This window comes from Saimiri boliviensis, chromosome 9 (genome assembly GCF_048565385.1).
Source record: "Saimiri boliviensis isolate mSaiBol1 chromosome 9, mSaiBol1.pri, whole genome shotgun sequence".
Lineage (NCBI taxonomy): Eukaryota > Metazoa > Chordata > Mammalia > Primates > Cebidae > Saimiri > Saimiri boliviensis.
In genome coordinates, this window is record NC_133457.1 from 110,343,318 (window position 1) to 110,350,399 (window position 7,082).

Below are 7,082 nucleotides of genomic sequence, written 5' to 3' on the forward strand. Positions count from 1 at the left end.
AAGCTCCATGGAGACAAGAGATTTTCTCTGTTTCGATCATTTCTCGGTTCCCAGCACTTAGAGAAGTTCTCAGCATAAATACTCAATAGATGCCTGCTGAATCAAAAATTAAACATAAGAATGAATTTATTCATTCATGAAAGTAATTGTTCGTGAATCTCATTCATTATTCTAAAGTAATTGAATCAGTAAACCACTCCTCTTCCATGTGAATCAGAACTGACTCACTAGCATACTCCACTAACTCCCAGCCCGGCCAATGAGAATCAATTCTGAGATTTTGGAGAGAGCTCTTTGAAAAGAGAAGCTCTCTTTATACCTAGGAAAATAAACTGTGAGAATGTGAGTCTGAGACTACCCAGTAAACCTGCCTGAGAGGGAACCCCAAATAAAAGAAGCAAAGAGAGAATCACAGAGATCTGATGAAACCATTTAAGCCTGGATCCAGCCATGCCTGAAGCAGATTTTTAAAATATACATTAACCAATAAATATCTTTTTTTCTTAAGCTGCTTTGAGTTAGGTCTCTGTCACTTGCAACTGAAAGCATCCTGACCGCCAGGATGAGACATGTGGAGACGAGACGATTTACAGACAAATGAGAGAACCAGACAAATTGCAGACATGGGAAAGAACAGCACCGATCCTGGGAAAGAAAGAAAGATTTTTCTATGCCTCTGAGGTTTTGTGGGATTTTTGTTGTTGTCGTTCTGTTTATTTGCTGTGTAGCAATTTTGTGGCAAGTTAACCATGGCAAATACCATGCAGCAAATGGAATCTGTCTGGCCCAACCTCATCCTTTCCAATGCCGCAGTCAGGTTTAGAGTGCTTAGCTCCTCTGGGCAGCATGTGGCACATGGGGGAAGCTTTGTGGAGGTTGACTGTGTCCTATCCACTTAACTTGATGTGGATTCTGGTGGCCTCTGGGTTGTATCCAGTTTGCTAACACATTGTTTTAAAACATAATATCTCTTGCTTCATTTAAAAAAAAAAAAAAAAAAAAACTCATGAAAGTTCACATTCCTATAATGAAAAATGTTAGCATTGGGCCCACATTCCTACCTAGCCAGCCTGCTGAGCTCCGCCCAGCTGCCCCTGTTAGTCTTTTTGTTGGGGGTGGCGGAGGGCAGGGACAGGATCTTACTCTGTCACCCAGGCTGGAGTGCAATGGCAAAACCTCAGTTCACTGCAACCTTCACTTCCTGGTTCAAGTGATCCTCCAGCCTCAGCCCCCTGAGTAGCTGGGACTACAGGCACAAGCCACCATGCCTGGCTCATTTTTGTATTTTTGGTAGAGACAGGGTTTTGCCATGTTGCCCAGGCTGGTCTCAGACTCCTGAGCTCAAAGCAGTCCTCCCACCTCCACCTCCCAAAGTGCTGGGATTATAGCAGGCATGAGCCACCGCGTCTGGCCCCCTGTCAGTCTTGACCTGTGGTTGTCAGACTTTCTCTGTAAAGGCCAGATAGTTTAAAGCACTGTGGGCCGTACCATCATGTCTGTTACAATTACTCCATATCATCATGTCTGTTACAACTGCTCAACTTTGCTGTTGTAGTGCAAAAGCAACCATGGCCAATATGGAAACGCACAAGCATGACTGTGTTCCAATAAAACTTTATAGACAAAACAGCCAGCTGGTTGTAGTCTGCTGACTTCTGCCCTAAACATACAGCCTTCAGCGTGCCACAGTCCTCACCACTCCACACTGTCTTATGCCTGGCTGACTTCCCTCATTTATAAGACCTGAGTGGGCCCTGTAGGCATTTGAATGTGCAGCCTCTAATCTAAGTTCTTTTTAAGGTTAGAGTTTGGGGAACAAAAACCAGGCAGTCTTCTAAGCTGGCTGCTTGGGTGAACAAGAGGAAGGTAAGATCCTTCAACAGTTATGATTTAGCAACTAGAATGTGCGAGGCATAGCTCTAGATGTTTATCCTGAACCAAAACTCTGGGGATACAGAAGAGAAAAAGGGAGATTTTAAAAAAATTCCCAGCCAGGCGTGATGACTCATGCCTGTAATCCCAGCACTTTGGGAGGCCGAGGCAAGTGGATCAGTTGAGCCCAGAGTTTGAAACCAGACTGGGCAATATGGCAAAGCCCCATTTCATCAGGAAATACAACAAAATTAGTCCACCGTGGTGGTGCATGTCTGTAGTCCTAGCTACTTGGGAGGCTGAGGTAAGAGGATCACTGGATCCTGGGGAGCTCCAGGCTGCAGTGAGCTGCGATTGCTCTGCTATACTCCAGCCTAGGCCAGAGCACAAGATCCTGTCTCAGAAAAAAAAAAACCAAATCCTATTCATGGAGCTCCGTTTTAAGGGAGAAGACAGAGTAAATAAGTACATGAGCGATATAACGTGTCAAGGATAATAGACGTGGTCCTTATCTTAATTGTGACGGTGGTTTCACAGGTGTAAATGTTTGTGAAAATTTGTCAAACTCGACACTTGAAGCACGTGGAGCTTATTATATGCTAACTGGATTTCTGTTGAGTTTAGCCTAAACCTGCCTTCTTACCTATTTCTAGTTTAGCCTAAAGGTTGCTCTGTACACAATGTACTGTGACCTAATTACATGTGTAAAAAGACTACAACTAACTCTTATACCTATCACCAAGTTTCGGTCAATGGTGGCCAACTGTTCAAACTGTTTTCAAATAAGATAATGCCAAGCTGTAACCAACCCAATTGTTTCTGTACCTCACTTACACTTTCTCTATGTCACTTTCCTTTTTCTGTTCATAAATCAACCATACGGTAACACCTATTCTGGCTCAGGGGGCTGCCCAATTCACAAATTATCCTCTGCTCAATTAAACTCTGTTAAAGTTTTTAACACGTCAATAAAGCTTTTTAAAATTATTTTTATAAAAGAAGGAATGAAGAAAAAAACACTGCTTATCTAGAAAGATACAAAAATGTAACTAGGTTTTTGTTTGAGTCTTGTTCCAAATATGTATTATTTTTAACATATGATGTTCTTTAATGTGACATACATTGCTATTTTAATAACTAGCTCTGCTTTTCGTTAAAAAAAAGATATACAGTGTATCAGATGGTGATAAATGCAACAGACAGAAATATGCAAAGAAGAGATATATAGAGAGTTGGGAGGTGATTATAAATGGTAAATGAGAAGACAGAGAAAAACAGTAATTAAGAGCTCATAGTGGCCAGGTGTGGTGGCTCACACCTGTAATCCCAGCACTTTGGGAGGCCAAGGTGGGCAGATCACTTGAGGCCAGGAATTCGAGACCAGCCTGGCCAACATGGTGAAACCCTGTCTCTATTTAAAATACAAAAATTAGCTGGACGTGGTGGTAGGCACCTCTAATCTCAGCTATTTGGGAGGCTGAGGCAGGAGACTCTCTTGAACCCAGGAAGCAGAGGCGGCAGTCAGCCAAGATCACGCCACGGCACTCCGGCCTGAGTGACAGAGCGAGACTTTGTCTCAAAAAAAAAAAAAAATCTCCAAGTAAGCTGACTATGGTTGTGACTATTACAGGTCTGTTACCTGAAGCAGGGCAAGTCAATAACCAATACAAAGGGTTGCAGCAGAGAAAGAATTAAAACATCTTAGGGCAGTTGAATGAGGAGACAGAAGGCAACCTAAAATCTACCTCCTAGAGGAGTTTGAGTCTTGGGGTTTTAAGGGTTTTGGAGTGGGCTGAGGTGTAGGGATTATTGTTTGGTCAAAGAATACAGGGTGAAATCACAGGACAGGGAGATTTAAAAAAATGCATTCTTAGGCTGATTCAGTTCCTCTGTGGGGGTCTTCAGACTGGTTGGCATCTGCCGGTCCACTGGAATTCAGGATCTGAGGAACATCTGAAGCAATTCCTACACAAAAAGCCTTATGAGTCTAAGGTCAGAAATCCTATCTAGAGGAACAACAGGGATGAAAAGGCGGTCTCTAGTGCCACATGACTTGCAGTTCCAACGAGGGAGCCAAAGTGCAGCCGAATTAACACTTCATTATATTTCTGCCCAGAGCCCAACATGTAATTCTCGTTAACCCTATGAGGACAGTTTCACGGTGGCACATGCCTGTAGTCCTAGCTACTCGAAAGACTGAGACAGGAGGATCACTTGAGCCAGGAGCGAGAGGCTGTAGGGCACTATTGTCATGCCTGTGAATAGCCACTGCACTCAAGCCTGGGCAACATAGTGAGACTCCATTGCAAAAAATACAAAATAAGATCTCAGAGCAGAAGCCACTTACAAAACAAACTCCAAATGCGCAAGTTATACGCCCTTTCTCAGCCCTAATCCAACCCTCCATCGTGCCCTCCCCTCCTCACTCCTGCTAAACGTCGGGGTTGCCGCCAGCTGAGTTTAAACTCCACGCCCTCCTACATGATTCACAGCTGAAGCCTCCTTCTGGCTCCTGCTGTCTTCATCCTGCCTCTTCTGATCCATCCCGACAGCCCCAGGGAAGTGCAGTTTTTCCTGGTCTGTTCCTTGTTAGCTGTGTCAAAAGACAAAATCATAACAGGTTTAAAGATCTCAGTTGGCTTTATTTGCAATTCTAAAATCGGGCAACACTTCATTTCCTCAAATAGAATAAATGTTCCAATAAGCCGAGCAGCAGAGGTTGGCTTTATAAAGACAGAGAAGGACTGAAGAAAGCAGAAACCAAGAACACAAAGTCTGTTAGTTACTTTAGACAGAGCAATAGAAAAATAACTCGTTAACATCCGGTTACTTTAGGCTACTTTTTTTAGTGTAAGGATTAAAGCAGAGGAACTTCATCATCACGCTGATTAAAGATTTCAGCTGGCCTGTTTGGGAAATGGGCTGTTCTCTCTCTTTCTCCTGATTTCTGGAAAGGTCAGATAACAACTTAGTTTAGGTTTGGTGACCTGGAACTCTAGCATGGGTGACTCCATTTTGGTGTTCAGTCTGTTCTGTCGGGGGACTAGTGCAGGGCCTCAGCTCAAAACAATGGTTGGTAAGGTTGCCAGAGTCAGCAAAAACAACAACAAATAGTATGCCCAGTTAAACGTGAATTTCAGATAGACATCAAATAATTTTGTAGTAAAAGTATGTCCTATGTTTATCTGAAATTCACATTTAACTGGGCATCCTGTATTTTATCTGAATTCTGTGTCACTCCCGAAGAAATCAACTTGGGTTCTGAGGCCATCTGTAAAAGGAAGTTTGGTAAAGTGGCTTTTTAAGGGATTGTTTTTTTAAATCAAAGAAACTCCTTTTTCCATGACAGACCCCCAAGCTAATGAATAGGCTTTTTAAATAGTGAGTGAGAGGTTCACAACTCTTAGAGACAGACATTGGTTAGAAGGGCTTTCAGCAAAGCCCTGTAATGACCTAATGAGTTCCTCCTGCTCACGGCACAGACAAAACCAATTCACCGAGCCTGCAGTATTGCGTCGAGATAGAGTTTTATTAATGCAGAGCTAACCAAGTGGGCTAAGTGGAGTTACTACTCAAATCAGTCTCTCTGAAAACCTCAGAAGCCATGGTTTTTATAAATAATGTGGTGGGCAGGGATCTAGGGAAGGGGTGCTGCTGACTGGTTGGGGGTGAAATCATTGAGATGGAAAATGGCCCCATGCACTGAGTCTGCCTCTAGATGAGGACTACAGGACCCATTGAGTCATCAATCTTCAGTCCGGGGGGGCGGGGAGGGTCCTCTTGTTGCCAGGATGCAAAAGTATGAAAACCGTCTCAAAAGATGACTCTTAGGTTCTACAATAGTGATGCTGTCTACAGGAGCAATTGGGAAAATTACAAACCTTGTGACCTCTGGCCACATGGCTCCTGAGCAACAGGAATTATCGAAACGACACCTACATGTTAGCATCATTCAGGCCCATCCCATAATCTGAGCCGCATGGCCTTTCATTAATTTTACAACGGTGGCTCAGTCCCTGAGCAAGGAGGGGGTTAGTTTTAGGGAGGGATTATTACCATCCTTGCTTCAAAGTTAAAATAAAAACTAAATTCCTCCCATGGTTAGCTTGGCCTATGTGCAGAAATCAGTAAGTGAAGAGAGGTAGCCTGTGAGATTAGAGGTAAAATGGAGTCAACCGTGCCAGATTTCTCTCACACTCTAATCTTTGCAAAGGCATTTTCAGTCCCTTAAGATGACATTAAATTAAAGTTAGATACTACTTTTACTGATTTCTCAGCTTCTTATGGTTAACTGTTCAAGGGCTGAAAGAGAGATTCAAGGCCAAGGGTGATAAGCCTCCCAGTGTCCATGTAGATATAACTGAATCCCTACTTTCTCCTGGAGATGATCCATCTCCTTTTTCTAATCAAGACAATTAACAATAATAAAATGTATGTTAGTTATTTATCACTGTGTAACAAATTACCCTCAACATTTAGTGGCTTAAAGAAACAAACATTTATTATCTCATGCCTTCTAGGATAAAGAATTTAGCATAGCTTAGCTCTGAGCAAGAGCTTAGAGTCTTGCAAGGTTGAAATCAAGGTGTCAGCCAGGACTAGAGTCACCTCCAGGCTAGGCTGAGGGAAGATTCACATCCAAGCTCATCAAAAGCTTGTTGGCCGGATTTAGTTCTGTAGGAGCTGTTGATCTAAGCGGTTCAGTCCCTGGAGGCATTAGCTATGTAATTCAATGGCTTCGTACCATGTGAGCCTCTCCATTGGGAAGCTCAAAACATGGCAGCTCAAAGGCTTCAACAGAGCAAAGGAATGACAGATCCCAAGACAGAACAACACAGAAATCGCCATCATTTATAACCTAATCCGAAAATGACATCCACCACATTTGCCGTATTCTATTCCTTAGAAGTAAATTGCTAAGTGATACTTCTTGTGACATCTAGAAGAGAAGGGGATGCCACTAGGCCACAAATACCAGGAGGCTCTCAGGGTAATTGGACTTCTTACATGAAGGCTCAGGGTTCCAGGTGCCAGTGTTCCAATGACCCAGCCTCGGAAGTTACACAGTGTCACTCTGCAGGCTACTGATCAAACCAGTCACAAGCCCTCTTTGATTTCAAGGGAAGGAACCACGAATTCTGGAGCCATGTTTTCAAACTGCCCCAGCTGTTATTATTTCCGGAACTGTACAAGGATCCCTTGGCTCAGAG